At 44.4% G+C, this 21,103-nt stretch overlaps 1 protein-coding gene across 1 annotated transcript in view; it reads left to right on the top strand.

Moving 5' to 3' along the window:
• The window catches only part of REST (RE1 silencing transcription factor), a 48,612-nt gene extending 31,891 nt beyond the window's left edge, over window positions 1–16,721 (top strand). The window contains exon 5 of the mRNA XM_030922056.1: window positions 16,190–16,721. The gene's annotated coding sequence lies outside the window, so the exon portion shown is untranslated. The remainder of the gene's footprint in view (window positions 1–16,189) is intronic.
• Window positions 16,722–21,103: the final 4,382 nt, after the last annotated feature.

Here is a 21,103-nt window from a genome sequence, read left to right as displayed (position 1 = left end):
CACTATGTTGGCCAGACTCTGGAACTCCCGGCCTCAAGTGATCTGCTCACCTTGGCCTTCTAAAGTGCTGAGATTACAGGTGTGAGCGACTGCACCCAGCAAAATTAATGTAATGTTCTAATACACAGTCTCTACAGATTGAGTATCCCTTAACCAAAAAGCTTGGGACTACAGTGTTTTGGATTTTGGATTTTTGAGTATTTGCATTATACTTACCAGTTGAGCATCCCGAATCTGAAAATCAAAAATCTGAAATGGTCCAATGAGCATTTTCTTTGAGCATCATGTTAGTGCTCAGAAAGTTTCAGATTTCTGGATTTGGGATGCTCAACAAATGTCTTTTCAAACATAAATATTTTGATACCTAATCCCCTCCATTTATTATCCATTGCAGTTGTTACATTTCTTCAGTTTCCTTTAACTTGGAACAATTCCTTAGCCTTTGTCTTTAACAATGACACTTTAAAGGGTGTGCACCAGATGTTTAAAGAATGTCCCTTAATTTATTTTTTTCTGTTTCTTCCAGCTTCAGTTCAGGTTACGCATTTTGGCAAGGATACTTAACTCTGTTATATTACATCAGAAGGCACATGATGTCAGCTTATTCCAATATTTGTTGTGTTAGGTGGTTAAGGTGTTGTCTGCCAGATTTCTCTACTGTAAGGTTTCTTGTAATTCTGTGGGAGGATACATTGAGTCTCTTCTTCAACAAACCCACTGATTTTAACATCTGTTGATTCTTGCTTGAATCAGTTATTACTATCATACCTTATATATTAGCTGATAAATTTCTCCGGTCAAGAAGAACTTTCCCTTCTCATTTCTTTTATATCATTGCTAATTTCTACGCCAGTGTTGGTGTAGACTCAATTTTTAATTTGATTAATGTGTTGTGACCTATGACAGTCATTCACTTTACCCCATTCAGCTGTTGGGGGCTGGGGTGCTCATCTCAGCTCCTTGAATGAGACTTTATACAGTCTGTTAATACACTGAAGGGTTCTAATTTGTGACCAAAGACGTTCAAACTCAGCTACATCAAACGTCTGTATAAATCATAACAGTACTATAAGATTTAAAATTTATGAAAGCTTGATGGAAGATCTTTTTTTTTTTTTTTTTTTTTTTTTTTGAGGCAGAGTCTCGCTCTGTCGCCCAGGCTGGAGTGCAGTGGCCGGATCTCAGCTCACTGCAAGCTCCGCCTCCCGGGTTTACGCCATTCTCTTGCCTCAGCCTCCCGAGTAGCTGGGACTACAGGCGCCCGCCACTTCGCCCGGCTAGTTTTTGTATTTTTAGTAGAGACGGGGTTTCACCGTGTTAGCCAGGATGGTCTCGATCTCCTGACCTCGTGATCCGCCCGTCTCGGCCTCCCAAAGTGCTGGGATTACAGGCTTGAGCCACCGCGCCCGGCCGATGGAAGATCTTAAGGGATAAACTGCAAATGGAAATTTACCAGTACTGAAGATTCTACCAGAAGCAATCTTAGAGAACAATATCCTAACTCTTTTATTAACTTTGAAATACCACAATTTTCATGTCTTCCTTTATGTGCTCTAATTAATGTTTAAGTCACAGCTCACACAATTACATTCTCAGAATTCATCTTGATTAGCTCTCTTCCTACTAACTCTCTTTAATTTGTTTCTTCTCCAGAATTAACCACTGTTAACTGCTTACTGTTAACTTGTTACTTACTTGTATATGCGGATTGAAATGCATGATTTCTCAACATGGAATCAGCATTTGCAACCTAATGCGCTTATTTTTATTAATATCACACCTCTCACAACTTCATGCTGATCCACGTTCATTTTGTAGATGTAAGTTATCTACTATTGTATTACTAAATCCTAAATGTTATAGGTTATTACAAAATCAGATCTGACTGGGCGTGGTTGCTTACGCTGTAATCCTAGCACTTTGGGAGGCTGACGTGGGCAGATCACTTAATGTTGGGAGTTCAAGACCAGCCTAGCCAACACAGTGAAACCCCATCTCTACTAAATACCAAAATTAGCCAGGTGTGGTGGCACACGCCTGTAATCCCAGCTACTTAGGAGGCTGAGGCAGGAGAATTGCTTGAACCCAGGAGGTGGAGGTTGCAATGAGCTGGGATTGCTCCACTACACTACAGCCTGGGCAACAGAGTGATACTCCTTCTCAAGGAAAAAAAGAAAAAAGAAAAAAATCGGACCCCTATATCTTTGAAATCTAGTAAGTAAGTGTAAGTCTAAAGGAATATCCATAAATATCATCATTTGTTATGGTCTCTTAAATATTCTGTTTTCTACTTCTTAACATTTCCAAAATCAGCATGATGTCCCTTAATATCTTATAAAGTTGAATTTCTTTTTTTTTTTTCTTTTCCTGACACACAGTCTTCACTCTGTCGCCAAGGCTGGAGGGCAGTGGCGTGATCTAGGCTCACTGCAACCTCCGCCTCACAGGTTCAAGCGATTCTCCTGCCTCAACCTCCCAAGTAGCTAGGATTACAGGCACCTGCACCATGCCCAGCTAATTTTTGTATTTTTAGTAGAGATGGGGTTTCACCATGTTGGTCAGGATGGTCTTGGATTCCCAACCTCAGGTGATTCGCTCCCCCCTCGGCCTCCCAAAGTGCTGGGATTACAGGTGTGAGCCACGGCCTAAAGTCGAATTTCTTCCTTCCTTCTTTCCTTCCTTTCCTTCCTTTGTTTCCTTTCCCAAAGTGCTGGGATTACAGGCATGCATCACCGCACCCAGCCTATCCTTGTGTTCTTAAGATAGAACTACTTAGCCGGGTGTGGTGGCTCACACCTGTAATCCCAACACTTTGGGAGGCTGAGGCAGGAGAATAGCTCGAACCCAGGAGGCTGAGGTTGTAGTGAGCTGAAATTGTGCCACTGCACTCCAGCGTGGCAATAGAGCAAGACTCTGTCTCAAAACAAACAAACACTTTCATATTTTCCAATAGTACCTAAGTTTTAGAGGCATTATGTTAAAAGTTTCTTTTTACACAGAAGGTGTATTTGGAATGTTTAATTCAGTGTTTATTAAAACAACAAACAATAATGAGTAACATCTTACTGGCTTCCCTCTATTATGACATCTAACCACCAGTTTAAATTTACTAAAGACTGGCTGGGCACAGTGACTCAGGTCTGTAATCCCAGCACTTTGGGAGGCCAAGGCAGGTGGATCACCTGAGGTCAGGAGTTCGAGACCAGCCTGGTCAACATGGTGAAACCCCATCTCTACTAAAAATGCAAAAATTAGCCAGGTGTTGTAGCGAGCACCTGTAGTCCCAGCTACTCAGGAGACTGAGGCAGGATAATTGCTTGAACCTGGGAGGTGGAGGTTGCAGTGAGCAGAGATTGCACCACTGCCCTCCAGCCTGGGTGACAGCGCGAGGCTCCTCAAAAAAAAATAAATTTACTAAAGACCATAATCTACCAACGCTTGGCAGATTAATTTCATCCTTTTGACATAAAAGTAAATGTATAAAACAGTCGTACCCTGATTCTGCTTTATTTTTATTTTTTTATTTGAGAGCGTCTCACTCTGTTGCCCAGTCTGGAGTTCAGTGGCATGATCTCAGCCCACCGCAGCCTTGACAGCCCCCGGCTTAAGTGATCCTCCCACCTCCACTTCCCGAGAAGCTGGGACTACAGGCATATGCCACCATGCCGGCTAATTTTCTTTATTATTTCTACAGACAAGATCTCACTATGTTGCCCAGGCTGGTCTCAAACTCCTGGGCTCAAGCAATCTGCCCTCCTCAGCCTGCCAAAGTGTCATGATTACAGGTGTGAGCCACCATGCCCGGCCCTGATTCTACTTGTACAGAGAGATCTGAGATAGCATAAGCCGGCATTTTTAGATAAGCCACTGTATTCATTGTGTGTGCAGTTCTTTACAGCCGTAACCGAGGTGGGCGGATTACTTGAGCTCAGGAGTTTGCAACCAGCCTGGCCAACATGGCAAAACCGCGTCTCTACCAAAAAATACAAAAATTAGCCGGGCATGGTGATGCACGCCTGTAGTCCCAGCTACCTGGGAGGCTGAGGCGAGAGAATTGCTTCAACCTGGGAGGCAGACGTTGCAGCGAGTTGAGATCACACCGCTGCACTCCACCCTGGGCGACAAGCAAGACCCCATCTCAAAAGAGTATGTCACAAGGTTTTGGATTTGTTTGAAAAAGTTCTTCATTCTTGGGCCTGTGAGCCTGCTGTATTACAGCCTTGCTATTGGTCTCATCTGATTCACCTATTAGAGTATCACTTGAGTTGAAGACACTTGTAGTCGGCCAATGTCTCTCGGTGTCCCAGAACCAATAACCGACTCTAGAAAGCAGGAAGCCGCGAGAGCAACAAATGTCCCCCAAATGGCTTTCTATCTGCTTGCTTGGTGTCCACTGGACACTTGTGTTGTATTTTGCTTAATTTTAAATCTTTTAAAAATGTAAGCTTCTTTTTGTGCTGTCCTGCCCTATTTCATTTCTCCTTGACCAGCCACAGCAGTAATAGCACTGATAGCAATAATAGGCATAAGAATTTTCTCTCTTTTTTTTGAGACGGAGTTTCCCTCTTGTTGCCCAGGCTGGAGTGCATTGGCACAATCTTGGCTCACTGCACTCTCCGCCTCCTGGGTTCAAGCGATTCTTCTGCCTCAGCCTCCTGAGTAGCTGCGACTACAAGCATGCATAACCATGCCCGGCTAATTTTTTTTTTTTTTGTAGAGAGGGGGTTTCTCCATGTTGGCCAGGCTGCCCTCAAACTCCCGACCTCAGGTGATCCGCCCGCCTCGGCCTCCTAAAATGCTGGGATTACAGGCCTGAGCCACCACGCCCAGCTGCATTTTCTCTCTTAATTCTGCACCTTTTGGGTGTTTTCCTCATCTGCAGGACACACACACGCGAGCGCGCGCCTTTAAATTCTTCACTTTGGCTTGTTGGAGTCCTGTCTCTGGTCGGTAGATGGTTTACAGCAGACAGCGCAAGATCAGTCCACCCCATTCAGATGAAGTCAGGGATTTCAGGGCCTTGGTCCCTCAAGTCAATGAACTCCAGAGGAAAGGAATCTTCTGGAGATACCAGAAGACTCTGGTATGAGCAAAGCCCAGACTCTTCTGGGCTGTACTCATGTTACAAGAAAGGGGTCACGATCCAGACCCCAAGAGAGGGTTCTTGGATCTCGCGCAAAAAAGAATTCAGGGCAAGTCCGCAGTGAAAACCAAGTTTAGTAAGAGAATAGAGGAATAATGGCCGGGCGTGGTGGCTCATGTCTGTAATCCCAGCACTTTGGGAGGCCGAGGCAGGCGGATCCCGAGGTCAGGAGATGGAGACCATCCTGGCTAACACGGTGAAACCCCGTCTCTACTAAAAATACAAAAAAATTAGCCGGGCGAGGTGGCGGGCACCTGTAGTTCCAGCTACTCGAGAGGCTGAGGCAGGAGAATGACGTGAACCCGGGAGGCGGAGCTTGAAGTGAGCCGACTCAAAAAAAAAAAAAAAAGTAGAGGAATAAAAAAATGGGTACTCCATAGACAGAGCAGCCCCGAGAGCTGTTGGTTGCCCATTTTTGTGGTTATTTCTTGATGACATGCTAAACAAGGCGTGAATTATTCATGCCTCCCCTTTTTAGACCGTATAAGGTAAGTTACTGACGTTTGTAAACTGTCATGGCGCTGGCTGGAGTGTAGCAGTGAGGACGACCAGAGGTCACTCTTGTCGCCAGTTTGGTTTTGGTGGGTTTTGGCCAGCTCCTTTACTGCGACCTATTTTATCAGCAAGGTATTTATGACCTGTAGTTTGTGCTGACCTTCCTGTCTCATCCTGTGTCATAGAATGCCTTAACCATCTGGGAATGCAGCACGGTAGGTTTTAGCCTCATTTTACCCAGCTCCTATTTAAGATGGAGTTGCTTTGGTTCACGGGCCTCTGACATTTCCCCCTCCCTTTTATAGGAGAACCCTTAATCCTAAAGGTTGCAGAGGGATTAAGTTCTATCTTCTGTAACTCCTTCAGGCTGAATAGGGGGCAAAAATATTTCTGCCTAACTATGAGGGTCTCTGGCTAATTAGAGTAGAGAGGAGCTCAGTCAGAAAGCATCAGTATGGTGAGGTCCATTCATAACAAAAGTTTTGTCAAAACTTGAGTTTTGACAAAAGGTGATATCTGGAAGATTAGTGTTTAAGAATACATTTAGTAAACTTGTCCTGTATTCCTACACAAGGAGTACAACAGCAATATATTCCACAAGAGTAAAGCAAAATAAGTAAAGTTATTCCAAGTAAACTAAATTAGAAGGCTTTTCATGAACTGGGCAACTGTTGGAACTAAGCTGATATGGGGTTGTTAGTTGATTATAATGTGCCTAGAATAAGAATACTGATCCAGATTTTACATTACCCATCCTCTCGTTTCTTCTGAACAGCAGTCAGAGATTACTGCTTGGTTCACAGGAATGAGCAACGTTAGCCTAAATTGCAGAAACAAACTTAAAAATAACTAATGAGACTAGAATTTAATAACAAGTGTACCATAGTTCTTGAAACATAATATTTTTCTCCAATTTCCTATTTTTACTAAAGAGAAATTGTGAGACTGATTTGCTTTATTATACTTGGCCTGATTATATGTATAAAGTGCAGCAAGAATAATTATTTTTCACATAAGCTCTTTTTAAATTGGCTTTGATGGAACCCTATTCCATAGAAGGAATTTCAGATAAGACTTTTTTTTCTTTTTGCAGTTATTATTATTATTATTATTATTATTATTTTACCATTCATTCAACTGTTTGCGCAGAGAGAAGCCAGAAATCTCACTGGTAAGAAATTCTTAACCTTTTCCCGGGATGCCAGGCTTCTGGGTTCCCTTTCCATGAGTGGCCCTAGTGATGCAGCTTGTGGCACCATCACCCTGGAGGCCGAGCAGCATCATAAAGGAAAAATATTTTTTTCTTCTGGCTAGAGCAAAATATGTGATAAAACATAGACATTAGCTACTCTGTTTAGCACCCAATATCAAACTGGCAAGGCTTAAATTTGCCCCCAGATGGACCCTATCATCTTTTTTTCTTTTTCTTTTTCTTTTCTTTTCTTTTCTTTCTTCCTTTTTTTTTTTTTTTTTTTTTTTTTTTTTTTTTTTTTTGAGATAGAGTCTTGCTCTGTCACCCAGGCTGGAGTGCCGTGGCGCGATCTCAGCTCACTGCAACCTCCGCCTGCTGGGATCAAGCAATTCTCCTGCCTCAGCCTCTTGAGTAGCTGGGATTACAGTTGCATGCCACCACGCCTAGCTAATTTTTGTATTTTCAGTAGAGACGGGATTTTACCATGTTGGTCAGGCTGATCTTGAACGCCTGACCTCGTGATCCGCCCGCCTTGGCCTCCCAAAGTGCTGGGATTACAGGTGTGAGCCACCGAGGCTGGCAACCCTGTCATCTTTAATCCAGCCTCCGATTTAGAGTTTCAACACATGGACTCTGGGCAATATGGTTGCCCTGAGTAGCAGAAAAGATTAAAAAAAAAAAAAAAAAAAGGGAAAGGAGAGAGAAAAAAGCATTGCCTATGGCGGGGCGGGGAAGGCAAAATGCTCAGGGAGGCCATAGAAAGAGCCACCCATTGCAGCAACACTGAAAAGTTCAGGTGGCTGCGGCTGCTGTCATGAAGGTATCTTTTCTGGCAGTCCCATCAGTTCTCAAGTTTCCCCTTTTAGGGAGGAAAAAGCTCCCCATGTCCCACGATCTTGTACATGCCTAATCCTGTCACCCACAGACATCAGCAAAGAGTGCAAGGCAGATTAATACAAAAAGCATAGTCTGCAGTGCCAAACCCCTTTTTAGCCGAGTGGGAGACTTTACTGAGAGGGGCCTCTAACCCCCTAAATCTTAGAAGGGACTGTAACCCTCCTAAGTCAGGCCTCTAACCCGAGGTTAGTCAAGCATCCTTGCCTTTTATTAAGAGGGGCCTCTAACCTACTCTGTCTTAGAGGAGACTCTAACTCCCCTAAGTTGGGTCTCTAACCCAATCTGATTCTTTATCCCACCACTTACCCAAAGTTGTTCAGTCACTGCTGGAGTCTTATTTCCTTTGGGTGAGGGGGGTCTCCTCAGTATTGTCCCTTTTGTGGTTTGCAAGATAGATGTTACTAGACCCCACCACTTACCCAATGTTAGCCTTTGGGTTGGGAGTTTCTGCAGTATAGTCACTTCCCTGGTCACCAGAAAGATGTTACCGGACCCCAGCACTCACCCAAAGGTAGCTGTTGGGTCAGGGTTTCTCCACTATAGTCTCTTCTGTGGTCACCAGAAATATGTTTCAGGAAAGGGGGTCCCGATCCAGGCCCCAAGAGAGGGTTCTTGGATCTCATGCAAGAAATAATTCAGGGCGAGTCCACAATACAAAGTGAAAGCAAATTTATTAAGAAAGTAAAGGAGCTGGGCATGGTGGCTCATGCCTGTAATCCCAGCACTTTGGGAGGCTGAGATGGGTGGATCACTTGAGGTCAGGAGTTCGAGACCAGCCTGGCCAACATGGTGAAATCCTGCCTCTACTAAAAATACAAAAATTAGCCTGGCATGGTGGTGCATGCCTGTAATCCCATCTACTCAGGAGGTTGAGGCAGGAGAATTGCATGAACTCAGGAGGTGGAGGTTGCAGTGAGCTGAGATCGTGCCACTGCACTCCAGCCTGGGTGACAAAGCAAGACTCCATCTCAAAAAAAAAAAAAAAAAAAGTAAAGGAATAAAAGAATGGCTACTCCATAGAGCAGCCCCGAGAGCTGCTGGTTCCCCATTTTTATGGTTATTTCTATGCTAAACAAGGGGTGGATTATTTATCCCTCCCCTTTTTGGACCATATAGGGTAACTTCCTGATGTTGTTGTGGCATTTGTAAACTGTCATGGCACTGGTGGGAGTGTAGCAGTGAGGACGACCAGAGGTTACTCTTGTCACCATTTTGGTTTTGGTTGATTTTGGCCGGCTCCTTTACTGCAAGCTGTTTTATCAGCAAGGTCTGTATGACCTGTAGTTTGTGCTGACCTCCTGTCTCATCCCGTGACTTAAAATGTCTTAACCATCTGGGAATGCAGCACTGTAGGTTGCAGCCTCATTTTACCCAGCTCCTATTTAAGATGGAGTTGCTGTGGTTCACACGCCTCTGACACTCATACATATGTGGGAAATGTGCCTTATAGCAGAACCTGGAAAACCTCAAGATATTCCCTGAGACCTATGCAGATCCCCAGATTTCAAGTCCTGCCAGAATACTTGATCACTTTCATTAGAGTAAGTGGCCTCTTCAAACTTAATAACCTTGTAAATATATGATGAAATTAATTCATAAAGCATTTAAAAATCACCTTTGGGCCAGGCATGGTGGCTTATGCCTGTAATCCTAGCACTCTGGGAGTCCCAGGTAGGCAGATCACTTGAGGTCAGAAGTTAGAGACAAGCCTGGCCAACATACTGAAACCCCATCTCTACTAAAAATACAAAAATTAGCCGGGCATGGTGGTACATGCCTGTAAACCCAGTTACTCGGGAGGCTGAGGCAGAAAAATTGCTTGAATGAGGTGGAGGTCGCAGTGAGCTGAGATTGCGCCACTGCACTCTAGCCTGGGCGACAGAGTCTAAGACTCCATATTAAAAAAAAAAAAAAAAAATTGACTTTACACCTTTTTGCCCAATGGTTTTTTCATCTTGATAGTTTTTTTTTTTTTTTTGAGACGGAGTCTCGCTCTGTCGCCCAGGCTGGAGTGCAATGGCCGGATCTCAGCTCACTGCAAGCTCCGCCTCCCGGGTTCACGCCATTCTCCTGCCTCAGCCTCCCGAGCAGCTGGGACTATAGGCGCCCGCCACCTCGCCCGGCCAGTTTTTTGTATTTTTTAGTAGAGACGGGGTTTCACCGTGTTAGCCAGGATGGTCTCGATCTCCTGACCTCATGATCCGCCCGTCTCGGCCTCCCAAAGTGCTGGGATTACAGGCTTGAGCCACCGCGCCCGGCCGATAGTTTTTACACTAACTGGTGGGGACAGTTCAAGGAGTTTCTTTTTGGGTTACAACACTATCACATCTCTAGATACCCCAATATAAGATTCTAGTAAAACATGGAGTCAAAGATGGATTTAGGAACAAAGGGACTTCCTCTATGGTTCTCCCTGCTCCCTGCCTCCCCTTCTGTCTCAGTATGGGTCCAGTGTGCTCTGGCAGGACAGGCGAGTGTGGGGAGGGGAGGGATAGAGATGCAGAAATGCTGGCACATGGCCAGTGCTAAAAGGGGTTCTGAAATTACTTCCAGCCACATGTCCTCCCCACCTCTCTCCCTGGTCGTGGAGCCAGGAAAAGAAAGGAGCTTGTATGGCCTCAGGACCCTCAGCTTGGACTCTGCCTCAAACCCTTGTCCATTTTTCTTTCTTGGAGAGCAGTAGGATACTATTTTGAGACATGAAGGCCCTTTATTTCTGTGTTCTCATTACCTTCCCCATTACAGAGACTTCCCAGGTAGAGGACTTCCTAGGATAGCTTTCTTCTAGTATAAGTACTGGAGCTAGAGGGAGAGAGAGCCCAGAATCGAGTCTGCATGGATTTTTTTTTTTCATTGAAATTTACCAAAGTAATATGTACACATAAGTAAAAGCAAAATATTCCTGAAGAATTTATGATGAAATCAAAAGCCCAAAATCTCTCCCCTCTTCTTTCCTCAGTCATATAGCAGCTCTATGTATCAGACTTCTGAGGTAAATCTAAATTAGGATAATATTTCTTTTTTTTCTTTTCTTTTTTTTTTTTTCTTTAAGACGGAGTTTCAGTCTTGTTGCCCAGGCTGGAGTGCAATGGCATAATCTTACCTCACTGCAACCTCCACCTCCTGGGTTCAAGCGATTGTCCTGCCTCATCCTCCTGAGTAGCTGGGATTACAGGCATGCACTACCATGCCCAGCTAATTTTTATATTTTTAGTAGAGATGGGATTTCACCATGTTGGCCAGGCTGGTCTCGAACTCCTGACCTTAGGTGATCCACCTGCCTCTGCCTCCCGAAGTGCTGGGATTACAGGTGTGAGCCACCATGCCTGGCCTCAGTATTTCTTACTTGATAGATTTATATTGGATTCACTTTTTTTTTTTTTTTGAGACGGAGTCTTACTCTGTCGCCCAGGCTGTGGTGCAGTGGTGCGATCCCGGCTCCTCCTGCAACCTCCACCTCCCAGGTTCAAGCGATTCTTCTGCCTCAGCCTCCTGAGTAGCTGGGACTACAGGCATGTGACACCACACCCAGCTAATTTTTGTATTTTTAGTAGAGACGGGGTTTCACCATATTGGCCAGGCTGGTCTCGGACTCCTGACCTCGTGATCCGCCCACCTTGGCCTCCCAAAGTGCTGGGATTAAAGGCATGAGCCACTGTGCCCAGCCTGGATTCACTTTCTATAGGTCAATTAGATAGCATATTATATTTGTATTTTCTTCAGGGTGATCAACACCAAAAGCTAATGATGGATTAAAATGGCCACAAATTCCAGTACATGTTTGAATCTGTGCTGCCATTGTGACTTGCTTTGATCAATAAATGCACCAGAAGTGGCACTGTGTGACTTTGAGCTTCGGCCTCCAGAGGCTTTGCAGGCTCTACTCTCAGGCGTTTTGTGAACGCTGTCACCTTGTGAACAAGCTTGAACTAGCCTACTTGAGGATGAGACCCTTGGAAGAGAGAGTGATCAATGGAAAATGTCTCACTTGCTCAGCTGTTACAACCATCTCAGCTGAAACTCCTGTGCGTGAGGTCAGCCTGGCTGTGTGCTGTGTGCAAATGCATGTTGCCACAGAGCAGAAGTACCACTGAGCAGAGCCTAGATTAAGTTGGCAAACTAAAGAATGGGAGCAAATAATCACTTGGTTCAAGTCACCAAGTTTCAGGGTGGTTTGTTATTCAGCAATAGATGTGGATACCAACCTAATCATGTCCTCAAACCTAGTTAATAAAAAAGAAGCATTTTCAACGAACAAGTGAGCAACTGTACCTAGAAGTGACTTACTCCATGCCCAACGGGGGAGTTAGTGGGTACATGGGACAGTTACACATTGTTCTCCTTTGTTGAACAGTCTCTTGTCCAAGTTCCCATGCTGAAAAATTTTAACACATTTCTCAGAATTAGCTTTACATAAAGCTTTATTTATCTAATGAAAAAGCTAGTGTTTCAGTAAAATACATCTTTTATCTGGTATTTTAAAGGAAAGCAGCCCCATTTCTCCAATTTGCCTTCCTGTTGAGTATTTCATCATAGTCTTTTTTGTTGTTTTGTTTTTTTTAAGACAGAGATTTGCTCCTGTTGCCCAGGCTGGAGTGCAATGGCACGATCTTGGCTCACTGCAACCTCTGCCTCCTGGGTTCAAGTGATTCTCCTGCCTCAGCCTCCTGAGTAAGCTGGGGTTACAGGTGCCCGCCACCATGCCCGACTAATTTTGTATTTTTAGTAGAGATGGGGTTTTACCATGTTGGTAAGGCTGGTCTCAAACTCCCAACCTCAGGTGATCTGTCTGCCTCAGCCTCCCAAAGTGCTGGGATTACAGGTGTGAGCCGCCGTGCGCAGCCTCACCATAGAGTTTAAAGTCAAAGACAGAGAAAAAAAAGATAAATCTATTTAGGTCAAATGCTAAATGCCAAGAAAAACTTGCAATAATAGAAAGCTTTTAATTGGACAACCCAGTAACTCCTGTTTAGGGAAAGTCAGTAAGATGTAGCAAGAAACAGGCAACCGGATTGAGTGCTACACAAGTAGGAAAAGCAGGGGGCATTTAAACAAGTTCAGGGTCAAATTAACAAATTGGTTTTTGAGACTTTTTGTTTTGCAAGTAAACAGGGATCACCGGTTCTAATCTCATGAGTAGGACTAGGATGAAAAATTACAGTCTCTTTTCTATGATAGTTTAGTGTAATTTTTGGATGTTTGCTTTCCAAATTTCCTGTATATCTAATTTACTATTTTGTTAATCAGAATTGTGGGTAAGGATCTCCATGCATGCTGTGATCTGTCCGTGGTACTTGGCAAGCTCACCAGCAATGTGAAAGATTCCCAGCCAGCCAGGGAAGCACAGTCCATTTAAAGCCATCCGAGGTGGTGAGAGAGCATGGAAATCACACTGGCATACCTGTTTTGGTTTGGGCAGCAGTGCTGAAGTAAGACAGCAGGGGCACAGCACATTACACACACACACACACACACGCACACACACACACCCCGCTCTGAGACATAAGCTCAGGGAGAAATTGTATATGGTGGAATTCAAGGGAAGCCAGAAGGAGATTAAGTGGTAGTTGTCCAGAATTCCCAAGAGAACTGTGCTATTATCTATGAAGGTCTTCAAAGTAGGTTTCCTTCCTAAGGTTGAAAAATTCTCACCTTCAGATTTACTGATGGGTTTTAGTATATAGAGGAATTATTGTGCAGTGGTTGAAGACATGAAGACATGGATACTGACGGAACTGTTTTTTTTTTTTTTTTTTGAGATGGAGTTTTGCTCTTATTGCCTAGACTAGAGTGCAGTGGCACAATCTCGGCTCACTGCAACCTCTGCCTTCCAGTTTCAAGCGATTCTCCTGCCTCAGCCCCCCAAGTCGCTGGGATTACAGGCCCCCACCACCACGCCCAGCTAATATTTTTGTATTTTTAGTAGAGATGGGGTTTCACCATGTTGGTCAGGCTGGTCTCAAACTGCTGACCTCAAGTGATCCGCCTGCCTTGGCCTCCCAAAGTGCTGGGATTACAGGCGTAAGCCACTGTGCCTGGCTCAATTTTTCTTTTTCTTTTTTCTTTTTTTTTTTGAGACAGAGTCTTACTCTGTTGCCCAGGCTGGAGTGCAGTGTGGTGATCTCAGCTCACTGCAACCTCCACCTCCTGGGTTCAAGGGATTCTCCCTGCCTCAGCCCCACGAGTAGCTGGGCTTACAGGCGCCCGCCACTATGCCTGGTTAATTTTTGTATATTTAGTAGAGATGTGGTTTCACCATCTTGGCCAGGCTGGTCTTGAACTCCTGACCTAGTGATCTACCTGCCTCGGCCTCCCAAAGTGCTGGGATTTCAGGCCACCGTGCCTGGCCAGAACTGTTCTATATTGTGATTATGGTGATCATTAAACAAACATATACGTGTGATAAAATCCATAGAACTGTACATGAAAACAAAGTCTGTTTATAATAAAAAAAAGCCAGGCTGGGCGCATGGTGGCTCATACCTGCAATCCTAGCACTTTGGGAGACTGAAGCAGGAAGATTGCTTGAGGACAGGGGTTTGAGACCAGCCTGGGAAATATAGTGAGAACTTGTTTCTACAAAAAAATTAAAAAATTAGTTGAGTGTGGTGGCGCGTGCCTGTAGTCTCAGTTACTCGGGAGGCTGAATGGGAGGATTGCTTAAGCCTGGGAGGTGGGGGCCACAGTGAGCTGCGACTGTGTCACTGCACTCCAGCCTGGGTGACACAGTGAGAAACTTTTTCAAATAAAAGAAAACAACAAAGCCCCACATGAGTTGTGGAGATAGAGTGCCTGGGTTTATTTGAATCACAGCTTCATCACTTATTATTTGGATCCTGGGTAAGTTATTTGTGCCTCAGTTTCCTCATTTGTAAATGTGGGTAATAATAGTATCTTCTGCATGGGGTTGCTGTAAGGATTCAGTTAATATATGTAAAGCACTTGAAAGAGTGCCTGGCTCATTTTATGTACTATATAAGTGATAGCTACTATTATTATTATATGAGTATAAAGGAGTAAAAAGATATATGGGCTATCATATGATTATAGTAACTATGAGTAATCTGAAGTCTGAAATACAACTACCATGAGGTACTGGCTTTATGCAGGAAAGGAAGAAACTCTATAAGAGGTTAGTGAAAATGCTACTAAGCAAATTTAAGTTTGCTCTTTCCCTATTTTCCAGGGAAGGCAAAAATCAACCAAACAAAAAAATCCTTTCACTCTATTGATTCATGTGTTGAATGTCTGCTCTTTTCTTTTCTTTTGTTCTTTTTTTTTAGACGGAGTCTCACACTGTCGCCTGGGGTTGGAGTGCAGTGGCACGATCTCGGCTTGCTGCAACCTCCGCCTCCCAGGTTCAAGCGATTTTCCTGCCTCAGCCTCCTGAGTAGCTAGGATTACAGGCATGTGCCACCTTTGTATTTTTAGTTGAGACGGGGTTTCACGATGTTGGCCAGGCTGGTCTCAAACTCCTGATCTCATGATCCACCCGCCCAAAGTGCTGGAATTGCAGGGGTGAGCCACCATCCCCAGCTATGCCTGCTATTTTCTAGGGCTTACTGAAAGGTTAGAAAGGATCCTGGCAGTCTTTCACTTCCATATATTTCACTTCCAGTATCACCTGACACGTGATGATGTATTCTCTAATGCGTCTGCTTTTTTTGGTATGTGTGACCTCAGTTTTTTCCGATTTACCACAGCTGCCGGGTAGAGATACTGATGGTGTCTGTGATTAAGCATCATACCTATTACAGCATCTACCAATGAGAGTATTAAGACCAAATGAATTCTCCCACTAGATTGATTACACAGGAGGTAAATTCTGAGAATTATTTGCGAAGCAAAAAGAAGCTTTTGAAAACAGGAACCTAGGAATCCAAGCAGTGGGTATTTTGAGGATGATGCAGATACACTTAGGAGTATTCAGATCCTGAAACTCCATGACATGAAGGGAAAAGGTGAGGCATCATTGCAATATGATGTTAAAATAGTAATCTTGGCCTGGTGTGGTGGCTCACACTTGTAATCCCAGCACTTTGGGAGGCTGAGGTGGGAGGACTGGTGAAACTAGGAGTTTGAGACCAGCCTGGGCAACAAAGTGAGACCCTGTCTCTACAAAAATAAAAAAAATTAGCTGGGTGTGGTGGCACTTGCCTATAGTTCCAGCTACTCGGGTGACTGAGGCGGGAGTATTGCTTGAGCCCAGGAGGTCGAGGCTGCATTGAGCTGTGATTAAACCACTACACTCCAGCCTGGGTGACAGAGACCCTCTCAAACCAAAAAAAAAAAAAAAAAAAAAAAAAGAAAAGCAATCTTGAACCATCCCCCTCTCACTACAAGGTCTTCATGGGGGCAGATAATATGACAGAGAGACATTCAGAGCAGGCAGAGGTGTCATCTAGTTGATTCACATGAGTCTGAAATCTTGTTTTTAATGTTTAAGCATTACTCTTTGACAGTTGAGAGAAAACAATCCCCCGGGAGGAGGAAAGCGGCCAAGAGAAAATGGAACAGCTGAGAAAGAATGGAAATGATTCTAATGCTCCACGACACACAGCCAAGTGGGAGGGAAGCCAGGGTAAATGATCCGAGCCCATCTACGAAACAGCCCGCCTCAGCTTGCGCGCTGGGTGCTTACTCAGTGAAGCAATAACAACTCTGTCATGGCTGACACAGCTGGAGCTCCTCCACGTTAGTCAGCTGCAGGAAACCAGCCTATGTCCATTGTGCAAGAAGGGTCTGAACACTAGAGACACAGGCATACAAGACTGTGTCTCTACTCCACTTCTCCTTGGTTGTTATGGGAAGTGAGTGTCTCAAGTTAAATAAACTAGACTCTGGGGACCTATACAGTAAAGACTTAGTGATCGGCACAGCTTGGCATTTATGGTGATTAAAGATACAAACATATTACAACTTCATTTTGTCTTAGTAACTTTGAAGAAGATGCTGTTATTTTAGTTTAATTAGAGGGGGGAAAAGCAGAGAGATTACGTGTAACTTTTTAAAATAAAACTTTGAACCTAATATCACATAAAAGTCAAAAAGTACTTTGATGGAATTTATTTTACTTCTTTTGGGTGTCATGAATACAAAAGACATGGTCAACACTACAAGGCTGCAGAGCCAGGTAAACAATCTAGAATAAACTTGCTTCATTGTTTTCTAGCAACCCCTAACCACCTCTTTGATCTGTGGAAGTAAGGAGTTGGTACTTTGCCATTAATTTCTCCTCCCATTCTGGCCAGAAGAGCCTACTAATTCTTGTACCCTGTCATAGTGTAAGTGACTGCTGATTCAAGAGATGTCTTTATATTCAGATTAATGGATAAAGAAGTATAGTCATGTATCACATAATGACTTCTTGGTCAGCAATGGGCCACATATACAGCTGTAGTCTGGTAAAATTATAACGGAGTCGGAAAATACCTATTGCCTAATGATTTATGTTACAGCTGCCTACAGAATTCAGTACAGCAACACGTTGTACAGGTTTCTAGCCTACGAGCCACAGGCTATACCATACAGCCTAGGTGTGGAGTAGGCTATACCATCTAGGTTTGTGTAAATAACACTTTATGATGTTTGCACAAAGACGAAATCGCCTAACGATGCATTTCTTAGAACACATCCCTATTGCTAAGCAATGCACTACTGTGTATGTAAAGAGTAGGGCTCAGAGACTAATATAGTAATGGAACTTTCTTAAAGCAAAATCTACTAGGACGCACTTGAGCCTAGCAGTGATCCTAGGCTGCATTGGACTGGGGGTATAATATGGAACAAATTAATACCAGATCCCAATAGAAGTCCTCAACTAATTCTAGGCATAGAGCATCTTTCTCACCGTTTGCTGGCTTTCTTTCCTGCTTTTTTTTCCTTGAGATGGAGTCTTGCTGTGTCGCCCAGGCTGGAGTGCAGTGGTGCAATCATGGCTTACTGCAGCCTCAACCTCCCAGGCTCAATCAAGGGATCTTCCCACCTCAGCCCCCTGAATAGCTGAGACTACAGGTGTGTGTCACCATGCCCAACTAAATTAAATTTTTTTTTTTTTTTTGTAGAGACAGGGTCTTAACTATGTTGCCAGGGCTGGTCTTGAATGCCTGGCTTCAGGGGATCCTCCCGCCTTGGCCTCCCAAAGTGTTTCGATTATGGGTGTGAGCCCTGTGCCTGGCCCTGTTTTCTGAAGTACATTTTCCTAAGTTGTCAGGGTATTAGTAGTCAGTTTTTAGATTGTTTCTTCACAAAGGCCCAGTTCACCCTGTGCTGACTTTTTTCCTGCCTGTTTTTTGTTTTAATTCTACCTAAATATCCTGGCCTAAGTTCTGAACTGTGAACTCCTGTTTTCAACTGTAGGTAGAAATATAATGACAATTTTTTTTTTTGAGATGGAGTTTCGCTCTTGTTACCCAGGCTGGAGTGCAATGGCACGATCTCAGCTCACTGCAACCTCTGCCTCCCGGGTTCACGCCATTCTCCTGCCTCAGCCTCCCAAGTAGCTAGGATCATAGGCATGTGCCACCATACCTGGCTAATTTTGTATTTTTTTAGTAGACACGTGGTTTCACCATGTTGGTCAGGCTGGTCTCGAACTCCCGACCTCAGGTGATCCACCCGCCTTGGCCTCCCAAAGTGTTGAGATTACAGGAGTGAGCCACCGCGCCCAGCCACAACTTGAACTTACAAATAAATGGTATTTCATTCCCTCCAAAACAAAAACTAGAAATCAACTGCCAATCAATTTTCTCCATTTGGGAAGCTGTCGCCCTCTAGAGGTAATATGATGTTGGTGGCTCCAGTTGTCACCAGGACTGATGGCAGAGGGAGTTGCTACTGTATTTAGTGTCTGAGATGAGAGATACCAGACATACCGAAATGCAGTTTTTCTTTTTTCTTTTCTTTTCCTGTCTCTTCTTTTCTTTTCCTTCCCTCCCTCCCTCTTTCTTTCTTTCTCTCTTTCTTTCCTTCTTTTCTTTCTTTTTTTTTTTTTTGAGATGGAGTCTTGCTCTGTTGTCCAGGCTGGAGTGCAGTGGTGAGATCTTGGCTTACTGCAGCTTCTGCCTCCCAGGTTCAAGCGATTTTCCTGCCCCAGTCTCTGGAGTAGCTGGGATTACAGGTGCCTGCCACCATATCCGGGTGATTTTTTTTTTTTTTTTTTTGAGGCGGAGTCTCTCTGTCACCAGGCTGGAGTGTGATGGTGCCATCTCGGCTCACTGTAACCTGACTCCCAGGTTTAAGCGATTCTCGTGCCTCAGCTTCCCGAATAGCTGGGACTACAGGCACACGCCACTGCAGTCAGCTAATTTTTGTATTTTTAGTAGAGATGGGGTTTCACCATGTTGGCCAGGATGGTCTGAAATCTCCTGATCTCGTGATCCGCCCGCCTCAGCCTTCCAAAGTGCTGGGATTACAGGCGTGAGCCACCACACCTGGCCGAAATGCAGTTTTATACATAAAGAACCACCTTGCCTAAGATACCAATAGTACTCACTTTGAAACACTATAAAAGGTCTACAACATTACAAGTTGCATCTTAAAAAATTCTCCATTATATTTAGTCTAAGAGGACTTAGAAGAGGGCTGAAGAGTGGGGAGAAGGCAGGAGAGTGTGAAACACATGGGGACTCCCATATGTTGAGAGAGAACATGGCCCTCTCAGGAATTTCATGGCTCTAACTGCGTTTCAGCCTAGCTTATCTTACCAGCACTTATTTCAGCATTAGGATCTGGGACTTGACTTGGCAGTTGTTCATGACACAGCTGTAGTACTACTCACTCAGCTAGGAATAATAAAAGGTGTAGACTTTCTCTTTTTTCCTTTTTTTAGACAAGGTCTCACTCTGTTGCCCAGGCTGGAGTGTAGTAATATGACCATAGCTCACTGCAGCCTCCATCTCCCAGGCTCAAGTGATCCTCCTGACTCAGCCTCCCCAGTAGCTGAGACTACAGGCACACAGCACCATGACTGGCTAATTTTTCTGGGTTTTAGTAGAGATGAGGTCTTGCTGTGTTGCCCAGGCTGGTCTTGAACTCGTGAGCCCAAGCAATCTTCTCACCTTGGCATCCCAAAATGTTGGGATTACAGGCATGAGCCACTGTGCCTGGCCAATAAAGACTTTTGACTGATGTAATATTATTCAGTCATATAAAGACAAAATGTAAATAAAATGGTTAAAGTATCCTCTCAGTTGCAGAATAGACCTCAGTTGCTAGAAATACATAGCTTTTAAAAAATCTTATTGCCGGGCGCGGTGGCTCAAGCCTGTAATCCCAGCACTTTGGGAGGCCGAGATGGGCGGATCACGAGGTCAGGAGATCGAGACCATCCTGGCTAACACAGTGAAACTCCGTCTCTACTAAAAATACAAAAACTAGCCGGGCGAGGTGGCAGGCGCCTGTAGTCCCAGCTACTCGGGAGGCTGAGGCGGGAGAATGGCGCAAACCCGGGAGGCGGAGTTTGCAGTGAGCTGAGATCCGGCCACTGCACTCCAGTCCGGGCGACAGAGCGAGACTCCGCCTCAAAAAAAAAAAAAAAAATCTTATTTAGTTTTTTGGGATGAAGTTTTGCTCTTGTTGCCCAGGCTGGAGTGCAGTGGTGTGACCTCAGCTCACTACAACTTCCACCTCCTGGGTTCATGCAATTCTCCTGCCTCAGCCTCCCAAGTAGCTGGGATTACAGGCGCCCACCACCACACCCAGCTAATTTTTGTGTTTTTGGTAGAGACGAGGTTTCACCATGTTGTCCAGGCTAGTCTCTAACTCTTGACCTCAGGTGATCCACTTGCCTTGGCCTCCCAGAGTGCTGGGATTATAGGCGTGAGCCACTGCGCCTGGCCTACAATTCATTTTTATTAAAAATAATAATAATAATAATAGAGATGGGGGTCTCACTATGTTGCCCAGGCTGATCTTGAACTCCTGGCCTCAAGCGATTCTCCTGCCTTGGCTTCCCAAAGTGCTGGGATTACAGGTGTGAGCCACTACATCCGGCCTTGAATCCTTTTTTATCTAAGACATTGTCAAATTGTGTAAGGTAAATTTCTACTTGTTCTCTAGAATCCATTCTCCCCATTTTTCCTTAATAAAAACCCCAAATGGTTCGCATTTCCTCCTCCATTTCCCAGCTTCCTTATGGGTGGGTATGGCCACGTGACTTGACCTATGGACTGTGTAAACTGATGTGTGCAACATCCAGCTTTTCCTCCCTTCTTTTAAATAGGGAAGCTGCTTGCTCTCCATGCTTTCTCCCTTTTCACCCTTACTGGGAAAGGATGACAACTTGGGCAGCCACCTTAGACCTACAAATGGCCATGGAATGTTCCACCAGCTGGATCCTTGGAGCAGAGCCATCTACTCATTTCTATCTTATTTAA

This window comes from Rhinopithecus roxellana, chromosome 2, assembly GCF_007565055.1.
Source record: "Rhinopithecus roxellana isolate Shanxi Qingling chromosome 2, ASM756505v1, whole genome shotgun sequence".
Taxonomy (NCBI): Eukaryota; Metazoa; Chordata; class Mammalia; order Primates; family Cercopithecidae; genus Rhinopithecus; species Rhinopithecus roxellana.
Note: the sequence above shows the minus strand (reverse complement) of the source record. Positions and strands in the feature narration are given on the sequence as shown.